We start from the raw sequence: 27,089 nt of genomic DNA on the forward strand, positions 1-27,089 counted from the left end.
CACCGCAAGACCTCGGGTTTGCTACAGCCGCTGCCCGTCCCTCATCGCCCCTGGTCCCACATCGGCCTGGATTTTGTCACGGGTCTTCCGCCGTCCCAGGGAAACACCGTCATCCTCACGATAGTGGACCGATTCTCCAAGGCGGCCCACTTCGTGGCCCTCCCGAAGCTACCAACGGCCCAGGAGACAGCGGACCTCCTAGTCCACCACGTCGTCCGTCTGCATGGGATACCATCAGACATCGTCTCCGATCGCGGTCCCCAGTTCTCCTCGCACGTTGGAGGAGCTTTTGCCAGGAACTGGGGGCCACGGTCAGTCTCTCATCCGGGTATCACCCCCAGACCAACGGACAAGCAGAACGGGCCAATCAAGAGATGGAGCAGACCTTACGTTGTGTGACAGCCGCGCACCCGGCGGCCTGGAGTACTCATCTGGCCTGGATCGAGTACGCCCACAACAGTCAAGTGTCGTCAGCCACCAGCCTCTCCCCTTTTGAGGTGTGTTTGGGGTATCAGCCCCCATTGTTTCCGGTGGTTGAGGGAGAGGTCGGTGTGCCCTCGGTCCAGGCCCACCTGCGGAAGTGCCGTCGGGTGTGGCGTGCGCCCGTTCTGCTTTGTTGAAGGCCCGGATGAGGGCGAAGACCCATGCAGACCGGCGGCGGACCCCGGCCCCAACGTATCGCCCCGGGCAGGAGGTGTGGTTGTCCACAAAGGACATCCCCCTACAAGTGGCCTCCCCGAAACTGAAGGAACGATACATAGGACCCTACAAGATCCTCAAAGTCATCAATCCCGCCGCAGTGAGGCTCCAGCTTCCGGCCTCACTGCGGATCCATCCCGTGTTCACGTCTCAAAGCTCAAACATATCACACCTCGCCCCTCTGTACTCCGGTCCGGCACCACCTCCTGCCCGGATCATCGATGGCGAGCCGGCTTGGACGGTTGCGCCGCTTTTGGATGTCCGACAGATGGGCCGGGGTTTTCAATACCTGGTGGACTGGGAGGGGTACGGCCCCGAAGAACGCTCCTGGGTGAAGAAGAGCTTCATCCTGGACCCGGCCCTCCTGGCCGACTTTTACCGCCGCCACCCGGACAAGCCCGGTCGGGCGCCAGGAGGCGCCCGTTGAGGGGGGGGGTCCTGTTGTGTGGGCCGCTGAAGAGGAGGTACTGCTGGCCCACCACCACCAGAGGGCGCCCTGCCTGGAGTGCGGGCTCCAGGCACCAGAGGGCGCTGCCACCTGACAGGAGCAGCCAAGGTGACAGCTGTCACCAATCAACTAAGACAGCTGTCATCCATCAGCGGAGGGGTATATCGGCTGGATGGCATCTCCACCTCATTGCCGAGATATCGCTCAATCAAAGAGGTAACGAACTCAGCCAGTTGTTTCATTCAGAGACGTAATACTTTGTTGCTTGTGCTTAGGACACTGAAGACCCTTTGGACGTGTTTGGATAAGTACACATATTCCTACACTTCAGTGTTGTTTTTGTGATTTGAGGTGGAGGTGGTATTTCCACCTCACGTGTTGCTGGGTGCAGCCGCGCCCACCACCTGACTGTTTCTGTTCCTCGCCAGCAGTACCAGATCCGACGAGCGGAGGCAGTGGCCACCTGGGAGTTCGGGACTTGGCGGCTCCAGTATTCCCGGGGTTCGGTGGCAGAGGAAATCGGTTTGGTTCTGGTTCGACTTGGACAGACGTCTCCTATCGTCGAGCCTGCCCACACGACACCGCTATAATTGGACTCAATCTCGAGATTGTAATCTGTTGTGTTTGTTGTGCCTGTTTCACAACAGTTAAAAGCAGTGTTATTGACTCCTCCATTGTCCGTTCATTTGCGCCCCCTGTTGTGGGTCCGTGTTCCTACACTTTCACAACAAATATCAGATATATGTTTTAGTTTTAAAGTAATGCACTAATTTTTAAGGTTTTAGTGTGGACATGCTGTGTCCAGGTGCATTATGGGTGATAGGGTAATCTCAGTACGTTCACGACAGAGACACTCTGATCAGGCTCCAATAGACAACAGCATTAAACTCTAGTGCCTAAAACTCTCATGAATATATTCTCTGGGTTTATAGACGTTATTGTGTTTGCGTTTATTAAATTCCACGCATCTTAACGTAGCAAGTAGCAACACAGATTATCTGCAATTTTGTTTTGGCAAGTTTTCAAGGTCTCTACTGCCACCTACTGGCCAGTAGTGTTCATGGCAGTATTCAAACTGAAGCTGGGCAGACACTGTACAATATTTTCAATCACTGTACTCGGTTCCAGCTCAAACTGTACCACAGAACAACACAGTGTAAAAGTTCAGAGTGCACAATTTTTTTTCTCACACACATTGTACATTCAAAAACCACGTCGGACTCGTGTTTCCAGACGCAAAACACAAACAGAAGCTTTTTTTCAAACTTAATTCACAAAAACCTTCGATGGGAGAAATCAAAGTTAAAAAAAAACATTACAAGACAGCTCTGCGGTATTTGCACAGGCACAGTGCGAGAGTTTGGTGCTTGTAGTGCTTCAGCAGCGGGATACCCTCACGACGGCCGACCAGAATATCAAACAGGTTTGATTTTCATCTGACCATTCGATCGCCGATCAGGAGGTGGTCGTGAGATGTTAAACGCAGCTCATTACTCCATGTATATTAAACGATGCAGGACGCGGGATTAACCTGAAACTCTGTGCGATCCAAAAAATTCTCGCACAAATGAAAAATCAGCTGAAAAAGGGCCAAAACTCACACTGGCACCAGTATATCATGGCAGTGTTCTATTTATTTTGACACCAGTTATATCAGATGGTTATCTAATTACAACTTGGCTTTTTTTTTTTAAAATGCCTTTTTTTTTTACAAATAAAAAATGGCATGTTTTACAAAAGCACATTTCTCTGTAAACACCAACACATGACACACCTCACATTAACGTGTTGATTTACATAATGAATGAGTCAACCAATCAGTGTTAGCGGAGGCACATTTTACCCAGAATGCCATCTGTCTGTGTTTATTACAAAACTTCAGAATTAGTGCATTATTAGACATTAAAAGATATATGTTATATCTTAACTTTGCACAAATTACAGACTTGACATTAATGGAGTTATTCTATCAGTATTCATTTTATTTATACACCAAACCATAACTCAGCATTGCTTTATTTTCCAAGACCTTGGCCTGACGGCAGTGTTGTGATTGAGTACAGAGTTGAGCTTTGTGGCTACTCTCAGCTTGTTTCTGTGCTGGAAGCCATGTAGTTAACTGGAGCTTCCAGCAGAGAGCAGGATGCTCAAAGACAGAAGTGCTGACTCATTGTTTAGGTCTGTCATCGCTTCTGATGCTTCCAAAAGTGATCGTGGTGTTAAAACTCAAATAATGCACAATACTGGACTTTATCGGTTATCTGTAACTTCTGATACATTTTTGGCTGGTTTGTTTTAGCTTTATCTATCCATGAAGCCAGAGGACACACACCAATTAGTTAAACTGCAGGAATGTCTTACAGACATAAAGACATGGATGACCTCTAATTTCCTGCTTTTAAACTCAGATAAAACTGAAGTTATTGTACTTGGCCCCACAAATCTTAGAAACATGGTGTCTAACCAGATCCTTACTCTGGATGGCATTACCCTGACCTCTAGTAATACTGTGAGAAATCTTGGAGTCATTTTTGATCAGGATATGTCCTTCAGTGCGCATATTAAGCAAATATGTAGGACTGCTTTTTACATTTGCGCAATATCTCTAAAATTAGAAAGGTCTTGTCTCAGAGTGATGCTGAAAAACTAATTCATGCATTTATTTCCTCTAGGCTGGACTACTGTAATCTTACTTATAAGGTTTTGAATAATCAGGTCCCATCTTATTTTAGGGACCTCTTAGTACCATATTACCCCAATAGAGCACTTCGCTCTCAGACTGCAGGCTTACTTGTAGTTCCTAGGGTTTTTAAGAGTAGACTGGAGGCAGAGCCTTCAGCTTTCAGGCTCCTCTCCTGTGGAACCAGCTCCCAATTCGGATCAGGGAAACAGACACCCTCTCTACTTTTAAGATTAGGCTTAAAACTTTCCTTTTTGCTAAAGCTTATAGTTAGGGCTGGATCAGGTGACCCTGAACCATCCCTTAGTTATGCTGCTATAGACTTAGACTGCTGGGGGGTTCCCATGATGCACTGAGTCTTTCTTTCTCTTTTTGCTCTGTATGCACCACTCTGCATTTAATCATTAGTGATTGATCTCTGCTCTCTTCCACAGCATGTCTTTTTCTCCCTCAGCCCCAACCAGTCCCAGCAGAAGACTGCCCCTCCCTGAGCCTGGTTCTGCTGGAGGTTTCTTCCTGTTAAAAGGGAGTTTTTCCTTCCCACTGTCGCCAAGTGCTTGCTCATAGGGGATTGTTTTGACCGTTGGGGTTTTTCTGTAATTATTGTATGGCTTTTGCCTTGCAATATAAAGTGCCTTGGGGCAACTGTTGTTGTCATTTGGCGCTATATAAATAAAACTGATTTGATTTGATTTGATTATCGAAGATAACTTTTCAGTTATCTGATTATCTGTTATCGAAGTTAATTTTTTGGTTATCTGTGCCTGCCACTGATCAAACCATAGATTATGTTGACACAAGGCTACCTTTCTAACACCAGATCACCACCTCCCCAGGCATGCATGTTCCTGCACATTACCAAGCCCAAAATTTTCCAGAATTGCTATGGGTCCCGATTGTCAATCCAGCTACACCAGTAGCCCACCATTATCACCCAAAAGTAGCCATCTGTCTGCCACAGCGAGGTGATATGTGGGTGTCCCCTTGGTCTCGTCCACTCAATGCTGGTCCTCATAACTTCACTTAGGCTAAAAACCAATCTTCCGTTTGTTGTCTGTGATGGGATATTATGGATGACTAACCTGTTTCTTCAAGATCAGACATAATGCCACAGAAAGTGTCAGTTTATTTGTGAGGTGACAAAAAAAATTTTCTTTTCAAAAATAGTTCCATAATATTAGAATTCTAAAATTGTTGAAAAATGGCAAAATAAAAGCTGAGGAAGATCTGGATTAGCCTTATTTAACATGCCTTCCATGGATGACCATGGAAGGCAACAGTCTAGCAGTAGCTACATGCAGTGGTGGGCACAGTTCCGATAATCTGATAACAGATAATTATCGAAGATAATGTTTTCATTATCGGATTATCTTTTTAGATAACTTTAAAAACCATTATCGGCCTAATTATCTTCCGATAACGTTTAGACTGATACAGCAGTAAACAAAGCTGAACAGCAGCAAACATTTTTAAAATTTAAAATCAGTTGAACTTGTCTAAAGTTTCCTAACAGATGCATAGTTCCACCCTCTACAAACAGAAGAGAGCTGTTTCTATGAAAAACTGCTCTATCCTCTGCAGGCAAAGGAGAACTGGTCATGAAAAAAAAAAATCATTTCCTTTAATACCATACTGATACGCTGGCAATATTACCCAAGTCATCCAGAGCATACATTTTAACTTATGGTTCAAATTTTAAACCAAACAAATTTTGGGAGAAGTTATTTAAAATTTACTGTCATGTCTGAAGTTTTCTAAAGTGAAAATATCAGATATATGTTTTAGTTTTAAAGTAATGTGCTAATTTTTAATGTTTTAGTGACCACTTGCCTGTGCCCAGCAGTGCATTATGGTATGGATAGGGTAATCTCAGTACGTTCACGACAGGACAAATGCATTTCAGACACTCTGTTCAGGCTCCACGGACAACAGCATTAAACTTTAGTGCCTAAAACTCTCGTAAATATATTCTCTGGGTTTATAGACGTTATTTATTTGCGTTGTTAAATTCCACGCATCTTAATGTAGCAGACACGGATTATGTGGAATTTTGTTTTGGCAAGTTTTCACGGACTCTGCTGCCATCTACTGGCCAGTAGTGTTCATGGCAGTTCATGGCAGTATTCGTCCTGAAGATGAGCAGACACTGTATGATATTTTTAATCACAAGTTAAGTTTTTTCAAACTTAATTTACAAAAACTCTCGATGGGAGACATCAAAGTTTAAAAACAAAACAAAACGACAAAAAAAAATTACAAGACAGCTCTGCGGTGTTTGCACATGCACGGTGCGAGAGGTTGGATGCTTGTTGCTCTTCAGCAGCAGGATACCCTCACAACGGCCGAGTAGAATAATATTAAACAGGTTTGATTTTCATTCGACCATACGATTGGCGATCAGGAGGTGGTCGTGAGATGTTAAACACAGCTTGTTACTCCATGTACACAACATGATGCAGGACACGCGATTAACCTGAAACTCGGTCCAAAAAATTCTCACACGAATGAAAAATCATCTGAAAAAGGGCCAAAACTCACACAGTGTAAAGCCAACATTTATGTGTCAAGACAATATTGAGTGCACATTTTACAATATAATAAAACGCGTGCACGGCACTAATAAAATGAGCGCATATTCTCTCCACATGCAAAACATTTTGCGATGACACTTCCAGGGCTCTGTAAAAATGCCTGTTTTTACAAATAAAAATGGAATATTTTACAAAAGCACATTTATCTGTAAACACAAACACACGACACACGTCACATTAACGTGTTGGTTTACATAATGAATGACTGAACCAATCAGTGTTTAGCAGAGGCACTTTTACCCAGAATCCTTTGCAATCTGTCTGTGTTTGTTACAAAACCTCAGAATTAGTGCATTATTCAACATTAAAAGATATATGTTATATTTTAACTTTGTACAAATGACAGAACGCTCCGCCTGACCGGAGCGTTGTGATTGGTAGAGAGTTGAGCTTTGTGGCTGCGCTCAGGGTGCGTCTGTGCTGTAAGCTGTGTAGTAAACAAGAGTTTCCAGCAGGGAGCAGGATGTTCAAACATAGAAGTGTGGCTCATTGTTTAGGTCTTTTGTTGCTTTTAATGCTTCCAAAAGCGATCGTGGTGTTAAAACTCAAATTCAGTTTTTTAGTAGATGCAAATGTACCAGAGCCAATACTGGAATTTATTGGTTATCTGTAACTTCTGATACATTTTGGGTGGTTTATTGGTTTATCTTTATCAAAGATAACTTTTCAGTTATTTGATTATCTGTTATCGAAGTTAATTTTTTGGTTATCTGTGCCCACCACTGGCTACATGTAGACTGAGCTGTCATGAAACTGCGGAACCAGGTTCTAGAGGACAATTTAGAAAACATGCTGCCAAACCAACTTCACTGTAACGAGGTTTATAAGGAAAGGTGAGTCTACATGGTCATTAGGAAGGCAACTTAACTGTAGCTGTTGTTTTACTGAGTTGGACCCACGGCACAGAGAAGACTCAACAGGGAATTCCAGTGTCCCAAAGCTGCTCTTCTCTTTTCCTGCTTCCACACAATTATGTTACCTCAAACACAGACCACTGCCATGCTGTTCTGCTGCTGCTAATCCTGCTCACAACCAAAAATGTGCTACTTTCACCAACAGCCAAACACACTAACCGACTAGAATCAAACCAAGGGGCCATGAAAAATTTACGATATGGGATGCATTTGTGGTAAAGAAACAAGCTGACTAATAGAAACAGGCTTTATAATGCTGTTTAAAATGATCAATTACAGCTTTCACAATTGCTGCCAGGTGGTCAAGTATGAATTGACCCTGATGGAGAATTCTTGTGTTTATATTCAAGGCCACAGCACCATTGTGTGATGGTTACAGTGACGTACAAATGACCCAGAGTGGGAATACAGGATCATTTTTTGGGGTGGGAAGAACCTTAAAAGTACTTAATGCATAAATGCACACACAGGAGGTGGCATAACATCATGATTGTCTGCTTCTGTTGACCTGGACACTCACAGTAAAGGCTTGTTGTAGTTCCAGTGTTTCACATACTGCTGTACAGGTTGGGCGGACTGCCTGGCAGTCACCGACCATGAGGATTACACAAAGTGCACTTCATTGAGAAACACTGCATGTTTTAAATAGATTCTATTAAATGTATAACAAAGCACAACGAGGTAGAGCAACACAAAATGATGATGACTGAAGACCCCTTGGTGATTAAACCTGGAGCTGAAGGGCTCATATTAAACAAGAAAGATCAGATACAAGTGAAGTGCTGAAACATTAAGGTGGGTGACTCCTGATTTCACTCAGATCCCACTAATGTATGAGTCATGAGTTGGCGCTTTCCATTTTAGTTCGACACCTGCTTCTAACACCAGCTGGCGCACAGAAATTACAAAATGATTTGCTCACTACTTTCCTTATAACTTGCATAATGTCATTTTTCAACATACCCCACCCAGTACACCTGAGTGAACTGGGATATTCCACGTCAGTGCCACTCAGAGTGGACTTAGATTCATTGATACTGATCGCTCCCTGCATGTGGACCCAAGACATCATGTAATGCATGGAAATCAGTTGCAGAGCATATTTTGCACACAATGCACTTTGAGTCCTGTGACTCAGTGACTAGCTTTAAAGAAGTGTGCCACAGTGGAGCCACAGTGATGTCACAGTGTTCCACAGAGGTCCACAGAGGCCCACAGGGGTCTGTATATCCAGGGGTGCACAAAACTGGTGCTCATTGTGCTCATGTGTGCTAAACATCATTGATGGACAGCAGAGGGAAACACTTTTCCTACAGTCGGTCATTGCTTTCCTCTTATGAAGTGCTTCCCTTGTGTTTTCTGTTATGCATAATTTATTTTTAGCATGCAAAAGGACCGTGAGTACCACTTATGTGCACCCCTGTGTACAAGGTCTGTTAGAAAAGTATCGGACCTTTTTATTTTTTGCAATAACCTTATGGATTTGAATCACGTGTGATTGCATCAGCCAAGCTTGAACCGTCGTGCACATGCGTGAGTTTTTTCACGCCTGTCAGTTGCGTCATTCGCCTGTGAGCACGCTTTGAGTGAGCACTGGTCCTCCCCCCTTGTCTGATTTTCATTGTGAGGAAAATGTCTGAATGGCTGGAGCAGCACTGCATCAAATTTTTCCAGAAACTGTGAGAGACAGCCAGGTGGACACCATTCGGAAAATTCAGATGGCTTTCAGGGACAATTTTATGGGCATCACACAGATTAAGGAGTGGTACAGCCGGTTTAAAGACGGCGCACAATGGCGGAGGGCGCGCTGCGCTCCGAGCGGCGATCGACAGGCTGAAACAACCAGATCATTTCCAAACTGAATGCTGTGTTGATCCGGGACATCGTTTGACTACCAGAGAAATGGCAGAAAAGGTGGACATAGCACTTTCCCGGCACATTCCACTGTTAAAGGAGATTTTGTCATGAAAACAGGAGTGGAGGAATTCGCCACAGAGCCGCTAATGGTGTGGAACGAAAGCACCTCCGTGTTGGTCTCACAGGACATGTTGTGACATGCCCAGCTCTTCAACAATCTCGGATACTCACTCGACTGAAAAGCCACCCAAAGCCGTCTGAATCTTCCGAATGGTGGAAGAGCTGGGCATGTCCCGTGAGACTTCCAACACGGAGGTGCTTTTTGTTCTGCGCCATTAGCGGCTCCGTCCTGACGCGCGAATTCCGCCGCATGTCTTTCATTACAAAATCTCCTGTAACAGTGTAATGTGCCAAAAAAGTGCTATGTCCACCTCTCTTGCCATTTCTCTGGTAGTCAGACGACGTCCCAGATCAACAAAGCGTTTACTTTGGAAATGAACGAACGGCACATTCCACTGTTACAGGAGTTTTTCGCCATGAAAAGACGTGCGGAGGATTTCGTGCATCGGGACGGAGGCGCAGGGCACAGAACAAAAAGCAACGCCGTGATGAAGCCTCACAGGACATGTTGTGGCATGTCCAGCTCGTCCACAATTTCTCGGATAGTCACACGACTGAAAAGCCACCGAAAGCCGTCTGAATCTTCCGAATGGTGCAAGAGCTGGGCATGTTAGGGCTTGTCCTGTGAGACCAACACGGAGGTGCTTTCGTCCCGCGCCATGAGCGGCTCTGTGGCGAATTTCTCCGCTCCTCTTTCCATTACAAAAACTCCTGTAACAGTGGAATGTGCCGAAAAAGTGCTATGTCCAGCTGTCTTGCCATTTCTCTGGTAGTCAGACGACGTCCCGGATCAACAAAGCGTTCACTTTGGAAATGATCTGGTCGTTTGAGCCTGTCGATTGCCCCTCGGTGCGCGGCGCGCCATCCACCGCTGTGGGCCATCTTTAATCCAGTTGTAATTGTCCTTAATCTGTGTGATCCCCATAAGATCTTCACCAAAAGCCATCTGAATTTTCCAAATGGTTTCCACCTGGCTGTCTCTCACACTTTCTGAAAAAATTTTGATGAAGCAAAGCGGCAGTCGATCAGCCAATTTCCTGACAATGAAAATCCGACGAGGGGGCTGGACCACTCCTCCCACAAGGCGTGCTCACAGGCAAATGACGCAACCGACAAGTGTGAAAAAACTCACGCATGCGCACGAAGGTTCAAGCTTGGCTGATGCAATCACACATGATTCAAATCCATATAGTTTTTGCAAAAAATAAAAAGGTCCGTTACTTTTCTAACAGACCTCGTATAATTCACTCTATTTGGACTGGGATCAAATGCTATCCCAGCAGAATAAATTTTACTCAGCAAAATTTCCTTTGTGGGTCTTTAGTTGAGCGACTCAGAAGGATTCCGATCCAGAAAATGAATTGAATTTACTGTCTCTAAAATGAACACACATACATGTTCCACAGTTTGGACAAATTTTCAGTAAGTAATGAAGCTGAACTACTTTACTCTTTCTGTCACATGTATGCAGAACATTCAACATCACAGTGTGTGAGCCTTATTCATTAGTGTGAGCAGAGGCCTTGAGGTCCATTCGTGCCCGTGTGTATGCCCCAGATACCATGGTATGAAGCAAATGAAGGTCGATGACTCCCCTCTGGATGGGACATGAGTCCATCTCAGGTCATTTCTCCAGCCAAGGCTGGTACCCATTTTCAGCTGGGTGGACTGGGACAATGCAGATAAAATGTGTTGTGCAAATATCTAGACAGTCAGTGTGACTGAGAATCAAAGCAAGACCTACATACTGGTACTACTACTACTACTATCAATCAATCAATCAATTTTTTTATATAGCGCCAAATCACAACAAACAGTTGCCCCAAGGCACTTTATATTGTAAGGCAAGGCCATACAATAATTATGTAAAACCCCAACGGTCAAAACGACCCCCTGTGAGCAAGCACTTGGCTACAGTGGGAAGGAAAAACTCCCTTTTAACAGGAAGAAACCTCCAGCAGAACCAGGCTCAGGGAGGGGCAGTCTTCTGCTGGGACTGGTTGGGGCTGAGGGAGAGAACCAGGAAAAAGACATGCTGTGGAGGGGAGCAGAGATCGATCACTAATGATTAAATGTAGAGTGGTGCATACAGAGCAAAAAGAGAAAGAAACAGTGCATCATGGGAACCCCCCAGCAGTCTACGTCTATAGCAGCATAACTAAGGGATGGTTCAGGGTCACCTGATCCAGCCCTAACTATAAGCTTTAGCAAAAAGGAAAGTTTTAAGCCTAATCTTAAAAGTAGAGAGGGTGTCTGTCTCCCTGATCTGAATTGGGAGCTGGTTCCACAGGAGAGGAGCCTGAAAGCTGAAGGCTCTGCCTCCCATTCTACTCTTACAAACCCTAGGAACTACAAGTAAGCCTGCAGTCTGAGAGCGAAGCGCTCTATTGGGGTGATATGGTACTACGAGGTCCCTAAGATAAGATGGGATCTGATTATTCAAAACCTTATAAGTAAGAAGAAGAATTTTAAATTCTATTCTAGAATTAACAGGAAGCCAATGAAGAGAGGCCAATATGGGTGAGATATGCTCTCTCCTTCTAGTCCCCGTCAGTACTCTAGCTGCAGCATTTTGAATTAACTGAAGGCTTTTTAGGGAACTTTTAGGACAACCTCATAATAATGAATTACAATAGTCCAGCCTAGAGGAAATAAATGCATGAATTAGTTTTTCAGCATCACTCTGAGACAAGACCTTTCTGATTTTAGAGATATTGCGTAAATGCAAAAAAGCAGTCCTACATATTTGTTTAATATGCGCTTTGAATGACATTTCTCACAGTATTACTAGAGGTCAGGGTAATGCCATCCAGAGTAAGGATCTGGTTAGACACCATGTTTCTAAGATTTGTGGGGCCAAGTACAATAACTTCAGTTTTATCTGAGTTTAAAAGCAGGAAATTAGAGGTCATCCATGTCTTTATGTCTGTAAGACAATCCTGCAGTTTAGCTAATTGGTGTGTGTCCTCTGGCTTCATGGATAGATAAAGCTGGGTATCATCTGCGTAACAATGAAAATTTAAGCAATACCGTCTAATAATACTGCCTAAGGGAAGCATGTATAAAGTGAATAAAATTGGTCCTAGCACAGAACCTTGTGGAACTCCATAATTAACTTTAGTCTGTGAAGAAGATTCCCCATTTACATGAACAAATTGTAATCTATTAGACAAATATGATTCAAACCACCGCAGCGCAGTGCCTTTAATACCTATGGCATGCTCTAATCTCTGTAATAAAATTTTATGGTCAACAGTATCAAAAGCAGCACTGAGGTCTAACAGAACAAGCACAGAGATGAGTCCACTGTCCGAGGCCATAAGAAGATCATTTGTAACCTTCACTAATGCTGTTTCTGTACTATGATGAATTCTAAAACCTGACTGAAACTCTTCAAATAGACCATTCCTCTGCAGATGATCAGTTAGCTGTTTTACAACTACCCTTTCAAGAATTTTTGAGAGAAAAGGAAGGTTGGAGATTGGCCTATAATTAGCTAAGATAGCTGGGTCAAGTGATGGCTTTTTAAGTAATGCTTTAATTACTGCCACCTTAAAAGCCTGTGGTACATAGCCAACTAACAAAGATAGATTGATCATATTTAAGATCGAAGCATTAAATAATGGTAGGGCTTCCTTGAGCAGCCTGGTAGGAATGGGGTCTAATAAACATGTTGATGGTTTGGATGAAGTAACTAATGAAAATAACTCAGACAGAACAATCGGAGAGAAAGAGTCTAACCAAATACCGGCATCACTGAAAGCAGCCAAAGATAACGATACGTCTTTGGGATGGTTATGAGTAATTTTTTTTCTCTAATAGTTAAAATTTTGTTAGCAAAGAAAGTCATGAAGTCATTACTAGTTAAAGTTAATGGAATACTCAGCTCAATAGAGCTCTGACTCTTTGTCAGCCTGGCTACAGTGCTGAAAAGAAACCTGGGGTTGTTCTTATTTTCTTCAATTAGTGATGAGTAGAAAGATGTCCTAGCTTTACGGAGGGCTTTTTTATAGAGCAACAGACTCTTTTTCCAGGCTAAGTGAAGATCATCTAAATTAGTGAGACGCCATTTCCTGGTTTTTGGGACTTCCAATTTGGATGGACAAGACTAAGAGACAAGCTTTCAAATTAATTAAAGCTCTGTCTGGGTTTTTGATTAATTAATAAGCTGGAATGGAATACACACTTAATGAAAAAAAAAACTTAATATTGAACTGCAGTTGGATTCTGGACATTTTAGACTAAATTTGGTCTTTACTATTTTCAGAGGTATGAGAAATAATATTTAATAGGATTTCCTTCTTCTGTTTATATTTTTTTAGTGATGCATATCTTTCTGGGCCTGAACTCTGGGCTGAAAAAAGCTGTGGCAGCTGAGGCTGAGGGAGATTCCTTTCTTATTTCAATTATCTTCTTTCATAAGAGCAATAATAAAGTATGCCAAAGCTTTGAGCACTGCATAAGTCATTCCAGCCTGGTTTCAGCTTGGCGAGAACAGAGATGGAATTACCATATCCGCTCAGTTTGAGTAATGCTGTTTGTGTGTGGTGTGCACAACAATATACATGCAAGTGGAAATAAGTGTGAGTTGATGTGTACATAATTGTGTAAATCATATTTTTTTGGATGTTTGCTGGCTGATGTTTGTAATAAAAGAGAGAGTCAGAAACAGTTTAATCGGATTAAAAAACATGATGAGCTGAGAGAACGGTGTTAGGAGAAGAAACCAACATTCAGGACATGTGGTATTTAAATCTTTCTTCATCTTTCCTGTGTAACTGGCATTCATCAGAGATGTGTTCTGGCTCTTAACTGTTTAGTGCTTGAGTGGACTGGGGTGATGGGCAGGGTTGTCGAAACCAGTGTGTTAGGTGCCCTTGTTGGTGAGGAAAGTTTGTGCGACCTTAACTTTGCAGATGATGCAGTGATCTTTGCAAAATCAATAGATACTCTGATTGCCTCTCTGTGTGTGTATATCTGAGTGTCTCTCTGTGTATGTATCTGAGTGTCGTGAGACCTAGAAAAAAAGCTGTACTTTGCCCTCTTCAGGTCGGTGGAGTGTCCTTGCCTCAAGTGGGGGAGTTTAAGTATATCGGGGTCTTGTTCACGAGTGAGGGACAGATGGTGCATGAGATCGATAGATGGATCGGTGCAGCATCTGCAGTGATGCGGTCGCTGTATCGGACCGTCGTGGTGAAAAGAGAGCTGAGTAGGGGGGCAAAGCTCTCGATTTACTGATCGATCTACGTTCCGATCCTCACCTATGGTCATGAGATTTAGCTCATGACCGAAAGAACGAGATCGCGAGTACAAGCGGCCGAGATGAGTTTCCTCCGCAGGGTGGATGGGCGCTCCCTTAGAGATAGGGTGAGGAGCTCGGTCACTCGGGAGGAGCTCGGAGTCGAGCCGCTGCTCCTCCACGTCGAAAGGAGTCAGTTGAGGTGGCTCGGGCATCTTTTCTGGATGCCCCCACGACGTCTCGCTGGAGAGGTGTTCCGGGCACGTCCCATTGGGAGGAGGCCCCGGGGAAGACCCAGGACACGCTGGAGGGACTACATCTCTTGGCTGGCTTGGGAACGCCTTGGTGTTCCCCCGGAGGAGCTGGGGGAGGTGTGTGTGGATCGGGAGGTCTGGGTGGCTTTGCTTGAGCTGCTGCCCCCGCGACCCAACTCCGGATAAAGCGGAAGAAAATGGATGGATGGATGGATTCACTTTTTTCATTAAAGGACAAAAGAAAACACCAGCACATCACCTACAAAGTGCAAAGTTAAAATGAAGGTACAATCAAATAGGTAAATGTACCACAACCCGAACCTTCACAAATATCCAACGCCAGTATACCAACCATAGGCCTTCCAAAATAATAACAATTAAAATAAATAAATAAATAATTTTAAAAAACATGCTCTCATGACAATCATTTCAATCACAGAGCTCTCGAGTTGATATATGCCAAAGGAGTTATTTTCTGCCGAATCTTGTCTTGCAGGTCATAGAGGTGGAATGTTGGAGAATGTCATGCATTAGCATGAGAGCATGATGACATGTTGAGTCTCACGCTGAATGTGTGAGTCCTGACAGGACTGCTTTTAAAGCGTGAGTCTCACTCTAAATGAGTGAGACTTGAGCGCTCTGCAACCAGGTCCAATATTTTTCAAGGATCAAAGATAGGAAACACACACTTTTAGAAACCCATCAGCCCTTCCTTGAAGACTAAACTTGATTTTTTTTTTTTTTTCAAGTTTTAAAAAACCATAAGATCTTTCAACCATAATGAAACAGATGGGGGACATGGAACTTTTCAGGATAATAATATTCTGTGATGTACTAGCAATGAAGTAAAGGCAATTATATTCACCTGTGAGTTAGTAAGACAGACACAGTGAGGACTCCACAAACTCCAAAAAGATGGATCAGCGGACAAGGCCCCATGACCCCATGAGAGATAACATCAAAATACAAAATACAATATGGCTGAAATTTGGGGCAAAGAAAAAACAGATGATTTAAATCACAGGGAGAGGAGTTACATCTGTCACACAGATCAGAAACATTGGGATAAACTTTGGATAATTTGGACTTTAACAAATACAGCCTGTACAGTACTTTAAATTGAATTAGGGAATGTCTTGCACAAGATGATGACAAATGAATTCAAGTGCCTTATCCCAGAAACCTTCCCTGAATTCCAAACCCAACTCTTGTTCCCAATTACAGATATTTTTATTGACTGGATGATTCTCCATTGAAAGAACAAGATTATATATCCATGATAGAAGAGCTTTCTTATGGGGCATAAGTTCAAAGAGGTCATCTCGAGGTTAATAGGGTTTTTAAAAGGAATAGTTTGCACCATGTGTCTTGCTTAGTTGTCACGTTACCAGGTAACATACAGTGAGGCAAATAAGTATTTGATCTAATGTTGATTTTGCAAGTTCTCCCACCTACAAAGAATGGAGAGGTCTGTAATTTTTATCGTAGGTACACTTCAACTGGGAGAGACAGAATCTAAAAAATAAAAAAATTCAGAAAATCACATTGTATGATTTGAAAAGGTATTTGATACAATAGAAAAACAGACCTTAAAAACTCAGCCACATGGGGTGTGCAGCCAGTACATTCTGAGTGCCGGTCCCAAGCCCAGATAAATGAGGAGGGTTGCGTCAGGAAGGGCATCGGGTGTAAAACAAGCCAACCCAACTATGCAGACTAAGAATCGAATTTCCATACCAGATCAGTCGCGGCCCGGGTTAACAACATCCGCCACCGGTGATGTTGCCCAACAGGGTGCCGGTGGAAATTGGGCTACTGCTGGGCAAAGACAATGAAGAAGAGGAAGAGAACATTTCCACAAACAGTGGGAGAAGAAGAAAACTAGAAAGGTGGAAATGAGAGTGGGGACTTTGAATGTTGGTAGTATGACTGGTAAAGGGAGAGAGCTGGCTGATATGATGGAGAGGAGAAAAGTAGACATATTGTGTGTGCAAGAGACCAAGTGGAAGGGACGTAAGAGCAGGAGCATTGGCAGTGGGTGCAAGTTGTTGTACCATGGTGAGGACAGGAAGAGAAATGGTGTTGGGGTCATTTTAAAGGAAGAGTACATTAAAAGCATGTTGGAGGTTAAGCGAGTGTCTGACAGGGTGATTAGTGTGAAGTTGGAAATTGAAGGGGTGATGATGAATATCATCAGTGCATATGCCCCACAGGTAGGTTGTGAGATGAAGGAGAAAGAAGATTTCTGGAGTGTGTTAGATGAGGTGGTGGAGAGTGTGCCCAAGCATGAAAGAGTGGTGATAGGAGCAGACTTCAATGGGCATGTTGGTGAAGGGAACAGAGGTGATGAGGAAGTAATGGGTAGATATGGTATCAAGGATAGGAATGGGGAAGGACAGATGGTAGTTGATTTTGCAAAAAGGATGGAAATGGCTGTGGTGAACACCTACTTTAAGAAAAGGGAGGAGCACAGGATAATGTATAAGAGTGGAGGAAGGTGCACACAGGTGGACTACATTCTTTGTAGGAGATGCAAGCTAAAAGAAATCAGAGACTGTAAGGTGGTGGCAGGAGAGAGTGTTGTTAGACAGCATAGGATGGTTGTTTGTAGGATGACTTTAGAGGTAAAGAAGAACAGAGTGAGAGCTCAACAAAGGATCAGATGGTGGAAGCTGAAGTAGAAAGACTGTTGTGTGAAATTTAGCGAGCAGGTGAGAGAAGCACCGGTTGGAGGGGAAGCAATTTTGGACAACTGGAAAAGTACTGCAGATGTGGTGAGGGAGACAGCTAGGACAGTACTGGGTATGACATCTGGACAGTGGAAGGAAGACAAGGAGACTTGTTGGTGGAATGAAGAGGTCAAGGAACGCATAAGGAGAAAGAGGTTGGCAAAAAAGTTTTGGGATAGTCGGAGAGATGAAGAAAGTAGACAGGAGTACAAGGAGATGGGGTGTAAGGTAAAAGAGAAGTAGCAAAAGTGAAGGAAAAGGCATATTGCGAGCTGTACAAGAAGTTGAATAGTAAGGAAGGAGAAAAGGACTTGTACCGATTGGCCAGACAAAGGGACAGACCTGGAAAGGATGTGCAGCAGGTTAGGGTGGTAAAAGATGCACATGGTAATGTGCTGACAAGTGAGGAGTGTGTGCTGAGAAGGTGGAGTTTCTAACCAGATTGTTTAATAAAATCTTGGAAAGTGAGAGGACGCCTGAGGAGTGGAGACAAAGTGTGCTGGTTCCTATTTTCAAGAACAAGGGTGATGTGCAGAGCTGCAGTAACTACAGAGGCATAAAGTTGATCAGCCACAACATGAAGTTATGGGAAAGAGTAGTAGAAGCTAGACTTAGAAAACAGGTGAAGATCTGTGAGCAGCAATATGGTTTCATGCCGAGAAAGAGCACTACAGATGCAATGTTTGCTCTGAAAATACTGTTGGAGAAGTACAGAGAAGGCCAGAAAGAGTTACATTGTGTGTTTGTGGACTTAGAAAAAGCTTATGACAGGGGTACCAAGAGAAGAGCTGTGGTATTGTATGAGGAAGTCTGGAGTGGCAGAGAAGTATGTTAGGGTAGTGCAGGACATGTACAAAAATACTGTGACAGCGATGAGTTGTGCAGTAGGAATGACTCATTCAAGATGGAGGTGGGATTACACCAAGGATCAGCTTTGAGTCCTTTCTTGTCCGCAGTGGTGATGGACGGGTAGACGGATGAGATCAGACAGGAGTCCCCATGGACTATGATGTTTGCATATGACATTGTGATCTGTAGTGAGAGTAGAGAGCAAGTTGAGTCTAGTCTGGAGAGGTGGAGATATGCTCTGGAGAGCAGGGGAATGAAAGTCAGTAGGAGCAAGACTGAGTACATGTGTGTGAATGGGAGGGAGCCCAGTGGAATAGTGCAGTTACAAGGAGTAGAAGTGGTGAAAGTAGATGAGTTTAAATATTTGGGGTCAGCTGTTCAAAGTAATGGAGAGTGTGGTAGAGAGGTGAAGAAGAGAGTGCAGGCAGGGTGGAGTGAGTGGAGAAAGGTGGCAGGAGTGATTTGTGACCGAAGAATATCAGCAAGAGTGAAGGGGAAAGTTTATAAGACAGCAGTGAGACCAGCTATGTTGTACGGCTTAGAGACGGTCGCACTAACAAAAAGACAGGAGGCAGAGCTGGAGGTGGCAGAGCTGAAGATGTTGAGATTCTCTTTGGGAGTGACGAGAATGGACAAGATTAGGAATGAACCTATCAGAGGGACAGCTCAGGTGGGACGGTTTGGAGACAAAGTCAGAGAGGCAAGACTGAGATGGTTTGGACACGTGCAGAGTAGGGACCCAGGGTATATAGGGAAAAGGATGCTGATGATGGAGCCACCAGGCAGCAGGAGAAGAGGGAGGCCAAAGAGGAGGTTTATGGATGTGCTGAGGGAAGACATGCAGGTGGCTGGTGTGACAGAGGAAGATACAGAGGACAGGGCGAGATGGAAACGATTGATCTGCTGTGGTGACCCCTAACGGGAACAGCCGAAAGACAAAGAAGAAGAAGAAAAACAGACCTTAATATTTGGTACAGAAACCTTTGTTTGCAATTACAGAGGTTAGCCAAATGCTGTAGCCAGACTTTTGACACGAAGCAGAAAGTTCGACTACATTACAGCCATTTTGGCATCCCTTCACTGGCTTCCTGTCCCAGTGAGATCAGATTTTAAGGTTCTGCTACTAACCTATAAAATTATTCATGGACTGGCACCTCCCTACCTAGCTGACCTAATTAAACCTTACGTACCGGCCCGGGTTTTACGTTCTCAGGTTGCAGGACTACTTTGTGTCCCTAACATGAATAAGAAGTCTGCGGGTCACAGAGCTTTCTCTTATCGTGCCCCTGTTCTGTGGAATGATCTCCCTGCATCAATAAAACAGTCAGATTCTGTGGAGATTTTCAAGTCCAGACGCACTTATTTTCCCTTTCATATGGCTAGCATACTGGTACAGTTTTGTTTTACAGTCAGATTCTGTGGAGATTTTCAAGTCCAGACGCACTTATTTTCCCTTTCATATGGCTAGCATACTGGTACAGTTTTGTTTTACGCTTTTTACTCTTTTAATTCATTTATTAGTAATTGGAGCGGGCTGCGGCCCCAACTTTACCTAAATTCTGGGAATTTTAGTGAAGTTTAGGGCTAGTGGCCGGCGATCACCTTAGTATTTCTCTGTTTTTCTTGTTGTTTAATGCTGGCAAATTACACAGTATTTTTTGTCTTTCTGATGCCTGATTCTGCTTTTTCTCTCTGTTTAAGGTGCAGCTCCATCCAGAGATAGGAGTTGTATTCGTGTTGGGGATCCTCCTGTCCTGTGCGCCAATAGCATTTCTTGTATATTCATCCATGAATTCTTCTGTGAATTGTTCTGTAATTTATGTTTGTAGCATGGCCCAAGCAGAGGGTCACCCCTTTGAGTCTGGTCTGCTTGAGGTTTCTTCCTCAGAGGGAGTTTTTCCTTACCACTGTTGCTCTGGGGGTTGGTAAGGTTAGACCTTACCTGTGTGAAGCACTTTGAGGCAACTCTGTTGTGATTTGGCGCTATATAAATGAAAATAAATTGAAATTGTTAGATGTTTCCTGTAGTTCTTGACCAAGTTTGCACACTGCAGCAGGGATTTTGGTCCACTCCTCCATACAAATCTTCTCCAGATCTTTCAGATTTCGAGTTTCAGCTCTCGCCAAAGATTTTCTATTGAGTTCAGGTCCAGAGACTGGCTCGGCCACTCCAGGACCTTGAAATGCTTCTTACGGAGCCACTCCTTAGTTGCCCGGACTGTGTTTCGGGTCATTGACATGCTGGAAGACACAGCCATGACCCATCTTCAATCCTCTGACTGAGGGAAGGAGGTTGTTTGCCAAAATCTCATGATACATGAGCCCATTCATCCTCCCTTCAATATGGTGTAGTCATTCTGTCCCCTTTGCAGAAACGCACCCCCAAAGATGTTTCCACCCCCCAATGCTTCACAGTTGGGATGGTTTTCTTGGGGTTGTTCTCATCCTCCAAACACAGCGAGTGGAGTTGATACCAAAAAGCTCTATTTTGGTCTCATCTGACAACATGACCGTCTCCCATACCTCCTCTGGATCATCCATATGGTCACTTGTGAACTTCAAATGGGCCTGGACATGTGCTGGCTTGAGCAGGGGGACCTTGCTGCCCTGCAGGATTTTAAACCATGACAGTGTTGTGTGTTACTAATGTAATCTTTGTGACTGTGGTCCGAGCTCTCTTCAGGTCATTGATCAGGTCCCCTGTGTAGTTCTGGGCTTTCTCAGAATCATCCTTACACCAAGAAGTGAGATCTTGCATGGAGCCCCAGACTGAGGGAGATTGACAGCCATCTTGTGTTTCTTCCATTTTTTAATAATTGCACCAACAGTTGTCTTCTCACCAAGCCGCTTGTCTATTGTCCTGTAGCCCGTCCCAGCCTTGTGCAGGTCGACAGTTTTGTCCTTGGTGTCCTTAGACAGCTCTTTGGTCTTGGCCATGATGGATAGGTTGGAGTGTGATTGATTGAGTTTTGAACAGGTGTCTTTTATACAGGTAACAAGTTCAAACTGCTGCAATTAATACAGGTAAAGAGTGCAGAATAGGAGATCTTCTTAAAGAAAAACTAACAGGTCTGTGAGAACCAGAATTCTTGCTGGTTTGTAGGTGATCAAATACTTATATCGTGCAATAAAATGCAATTTATTTAAAAATCATACATGGTGATTTTCTAGGGGTGGTGGCCGAGTGCTGAATGCACTTAGTTTCAGTGCGGAAGGTTTCTGATTCGAATCCCGCCCCTGCAGAAAAACCCCTGCATTGTGCATGTTTCTTTGTAAACTTTACATGTTAAAGGCAACAGGATTAAATGTAATCTTTGTGCTCAGTTGTGACTTTATAAACTGGATACAGATTGTTACACCACTCACAGCTTTGACTTGTCACAACAATTTCAAGATTATCTGTCTCTTGTGAGAATGCATTATAGTACTGCAACAAAACAAGAAGAAGAATTTTTATTTTCACTTGATGGTGGAAAAAAATATGGGTTTGTGATGGTTTGCATCAATGCAGTTGTCTCTTGCACAACAACTTCTGCAAAGCAATGAGGCCAACCCTCCAAACAGTCCCGCTTCACCAAACCCTCTCTCCTCCTCGTCCTCCTGCTCCCCAGTGTCAAGAGTTCATTTTAATAAAGCTAAAAGTGAGCTGGATTTGGCTCCCCTTTCTGTAGCACACAGAGTAAGATCAACAGGATGCCGCTACTCAGGTGACTGATGAAAGAGATTATTTGAACACAGTTAGAATGTGTCTTTCCTGGTGAAATCCAAGATTTCTTATCCCCTCTCATGGACCTTAGCCAAAGTGTGTGCCATACTGTAGTAAATGCTGGTCAATTACAAAAGAGATGAAAAACAGGTGATTACACCATGTACTGTGTAGTCCAGGATCTTCTTAAGGTACTCCATTCCAGTAGGGGGCAGACAATATCCACCAGACATCTTGATACACATGTATGACTTCATGACTAGCTTTCCTCCCGTCGCTTCATTTGTCTTCCAACATCAAAACATGCACGCTACAGTCATCTTCCTTTCTGTCCTTAACCAAGGCGAGTTTGGTCAGGCAGCATGTACATTCACCACACCACAGAGCCGCCTCAGGCTCTTGATGGCAACCACCTAGGCATACAACTAATCCAGCCCCACCTCTCAAAAGTGACTATCAGGAGGATGTAAGTGCCTCCAACTCACCAGTTTGGGTCACTGGTTTGTGTCCAAGTCCACAACCAGTAAGACAGGAAGCACCAGGACCCAAAAGACCTTGACCAAGGCATCATCTCCACATTTGGAGTTGGGTCCCAGGCACCTGTGGTTCCCACTATTTTTAGTAGTTGGATTGTGTCTAACTGTAATTAGGATGAATTAAAAACAGAGGACAAACTTCGTTGTATGTATTTATGCATGCACAATGACAGTGAAGGCGGTTTCAGGTAAAACATCCATCCACTTATTTTCTCTACCCCCTTACTCCAATTGAGGGTCACAGGGGCCGGAGCCTATCCCATCAGTCATAGTGCATGAGGTGGGGTACACCCTGGACAGGACACCAGTCTGTTGCAGGGCCACAAATAGACAAACAAACACATTCACACCTGCACAAACACCAACAGACAATTTAAAGTTTCCAAATTCACCTAACTGGCTTGTCTTTGGATGTGGGAGCACCCAGAGGGAACCCACACAAACACGGGACGAACATGCAAACTCCACACAGACAGGCCACAAGTGGAAATCAATCCCATGACTTTCTCGTTGTGAGGCAACAGTACTAACCATGAATCCACCGTCCGGTTTGTAAGGTAAACCATGATAAATGAACAAAAAAAAATTTCTTGTTGGTTATATCACTGGTCTACAAATTTTTAGAAGTTGTGTGCTTCAGAATTAAAATGTGCACGGGAAACTTAGTGTCGGGTTTTTGTTTTTTGACCCTTTAATGTTTGGTGCGCTGATGATTGTACCTGTCATACAGGAACACTCCATGTGTTGTATTCCACAGATAATAAATACATTGGCACATTTTGTTCACTTTTTACTCATTTTTTTTTTCTTCATTCTTTTTCTAAAACACAAAATCTAATGAAGATATTGTTGATTAAAAAGAAGACGGGTTTTGGCATGCTGAATTCAAATATGACAATAAAAATGGCTAATTGGTAATTTCTTTTTCCAAAATATTAAAGTTTTACATTTTACGTCTACACAATTATATTGTGTTGACAGTAGAGTTTTCATGATAAATCATAAACATATGTCCTCTCATGTTTCTTTGATTGTTTATATAATAATATTTCACCTGTTCTCTTTTTGTAACACTTTAAAAATCTGCAAAAATGTTAATATATTAAACCCCAGTAGCATAGTAGTAACATACATCTTTTTCATTCTCAGTGGCTCAAAATGAGTAAAGTTATTTATTTCAGAGGCATTTTGGCTACAGACCAGTGTACAGTACAATTTTCATTTTCATGAAAGCTATGGTTGACACCTGAACTTTGGCGAACTGGTGACTATAAATGAAGGGTTCAGAAGGAAAAACCACAAAATTTTTGTTGAGGCCAACCTGCACTTAGATGCTTAGATAACTAAAAGTCTGAAAAATATTAAAGAATCTGAACATACCAGTTTCATTTTATTTATCGAAATCTGATTATTTTCTGTGTTTACCTTTAAATCCCATTTCAAACTGCATATGCTAAAATACCCTGGGCCGTATGAGCATGTACCGTCTAACGACGTCTGCAGCATGCCGTGCATGTGCGCATACATGAGCTTTTGAAAAGCCTGGAAGTTACTTTTGACCAGGTGTGATGGGCATGCATGCTGCCCAGTGACATCACGATGCGTCTCTACTCTGATAGGCTGTCACCATGTCCTTCCCAGAATTTCGACTCCCCACCCCCACACCTAGTGTGCCATAATTGAGAGAGTAGCATCATCTCAAAACATGGCGCCATTTTGGTGGCAACTGCACTGAACTACTGAATGAACCTTTAATGTTTTCAACATTTTTTAAATCATTTAACCACATACAGCAACACAATCAGGTGCTATCAAAATAAATCTAAAAATAGTTAAGCAATCAAATTTACAAAAAATTTACAATTTATGATTATTTATTTAATTAATTTAAAGCCTGATTTTATGCTTTGCAGCTCTGTAACTCCGTGTCATGCAATGGCGTGTGCGACACTTTTAAAGTTCTCCGTCTCTGGATTATCCTTTATTCTGGACTAATTTGACCCTCAACAAGCTTTTCTTTCTGCAATCATCACCTCCAAATCGAAGGTTGTTGTTGTTGTCCTTTCGGCTGCTCCCGTTATGTTCGGGGTCGCCACAGTGACTACAGCCAGATCTGCATTGGCATTTGGCACAAGTTTTACACGGGATGTCCTTCCTGATGCAATACCTGTGTAACCTGGAGAAACACACACAGCCCTGATGTTCCAAAGAGATTTCCCATCCAAGTACTAACCAGGTCCCACAATGCTTAGCTTCTGAGATCTGACGGATCAGGCTGACACAGAGCAGACCAACTGTACCTCCAATTCGAAGGTAAGGTGTACAATTTTCTCTTTTTCCACTTGGTGTTGTCAAGTTGTGGACTTTTCTGATCCGTTTATAATCAGCGTGCACACTGCAAAAACTATTAAAATATGAACGAGTGAAAGCAGGAAAGTGTCAAATCACAGCCTTTTGTGTCTGATTTAACAGGTGCACGTCCAGGCTGCAGGTCCAAGTGAAAAAATAAACGGTCAGGCTTTTAATCAGGGAAATGACCCCAGTCCCAGTGTCAGCGTTGAACTTTAATTTGTACCTCTGTTACTGTGCACATCCAGACTGCTCAAGGTTTTTAATGGAAATACATTGCAATCGTATGGGCCATTTTATCCAATGTGAGCGAAAAATCCGTTATACAAAATCCCATATATACGGTGTTTAATACATGGAAAACAATACAAACACTTTGGTACTTTTTTCTCTAGTGAATGCAAATATCTGGTTTATACAATGACGGTTTAGGTCAGTTTCACTGTACATGGGACTGAACAATAAATTTACCTCTCAAAGCTTTCATGATGATGTCAGCTTCCATCCCACACAGCAGACTTTATTTTCCCAAATTTTTCTTCCGTTCAGATCTGAAGGGAATCTGTACATCTTGAATCTGTACATCATCTTATTTATTTTATTGATTTTAATTGTTTTATGTCTTATGTAGAGCACTTTGTTTTCAACTTGGTTGTTTTAAAGTGCTATATAAATAAAGCTGAGTTGAGTTGAGTTGAGAGTTGAATTGAAGCCCTCGTTGTGTCTATTTGTGCATCCAAATGCACAACAACCTGGCATTTTCAGGGAAAAAATAAATAAAATATCTGGATTTACATGCAGATAGATTTACAGCGAATGCTATTTTGGAACCAAGATGGCACCATGAGTCACGTGACCTTTTTATTCTCTACTTGTCATGTCACCATTCTCTCAATTAAGGCTTAGTCCAATTAAGGGTCGCGGGGGTGCTGGAGTCTATCCCAGCAGTCATAGAGCGCAAGGACGGGTACACCCTGGACAAGATGCCAGTCTGTCACAGAGCCACATATACACAAACAAACACATTCACACCCACATACACACCTATGGACAACTGTAAAGTTTCCAATTCACCTAACCTGCATGTCTTTCAATGTGGGAGGAAGCCGGAGCACCTGGAGAGAACCTACGCAATCATGGGGAGAACATGCAAACTCCACACAGAAAGGTCACAGGTGGGAATTGAACCCACAACCTTCTCACTGTGAGGCAACAGTGCTAACTACTAATCCACCGTGCTGCCCTATTTCAACATCTCTACTCTCATAATTTAATTTATTTATATAGTGCCAAATCACAACATAAATTGTTAAGTCCCTAAGGCGTGTCACAAGGGTCAGGTGGAAACTTACCAGCCCCCATACAAAAATGGCAAACTATTTAAATGTGATTTGAGCAATCAGTCATCCCACACAGTACATTTTGAAGAGTCCAATAAATTCAGTAGACTCTGCAGTCAGTACATACGTGTGGTCCCACTCCAAATATTGATAAATCGTCTTAATTCTAGTGTTAAATCAAGTTCTTTGACTCTAATAGAGTTCATTTATACTATGACAAAGTTAATGTAATAGTTAATTTGGAGTGGGGCCATCCACTCACTGCAGAGCTTCATTTACTCTGCAAAATTTACTGTGCGTCCTCTCAAACTGCATAAATCCTTTCCATCACAGAAGCTCACAGATCAGTATCATGTGCTGAAATTAACGTTTGGATGTCAGGAGATTGAAAATAGCAGCTTTCATGATACTATAAGGTCAAGACCATTGGGGTCAAATGTCAAAATTCTGATTTTTCACTCTGATTTGCACCAACAATGACATATGTAGATAGCTTCTGCTAGAGTGCCTTGATTAGAGAGAGTGGCAACATGACGAGTCGAAAAAAGCAGTCACACATGGAGGACTCCATGCTTGGCTGCTTAACAGTGACATTAAGCAGTCCATTATAAACGACCAAAGCTTGTAATGAGTGTTGGGTTTCACCGTCCTCATAAACCATCATTAATCATTGTGCCCCATAACGCTACATAACCACCAGTTAGCCATGTCCAGGAACGCCCACCAAGTGACAAACACCAACTACTTTTTTGTCCTCATCTGTAACTTGAACTGACCA

The 27,089-nt window shown here is 43.1% G+C and overlaps 1 protein-coding gene across 3 annotated transcripts in view; it reads right to left on the reverse strand.

Moving 5' to 3' along the window:
- LOC117510908 (collectin-12-like) overlaps window positions 1–27,089 on the reverse strand; it is a 134,871-nt gene that overhangs the window by 101,359 nt on the left and 6,423 nt on the right. The window lies entirely within an intron of this gene.

The sequence above is a fragment of the Thalassophryne amazonica genome, chromosome 1 (assembly GCF_902500255.1).
Source record: "Thalassophryne amazonica chromosome 1, fThaAma1.1, whole genome shotgun sequence".
Lineage (NCBI taxonomy): Eukaryota > Metazoa > Chordata > Actinopteri > Batrachoidiformes > Batrachoididae > Thalassophryne > Thalassophryne amazonica.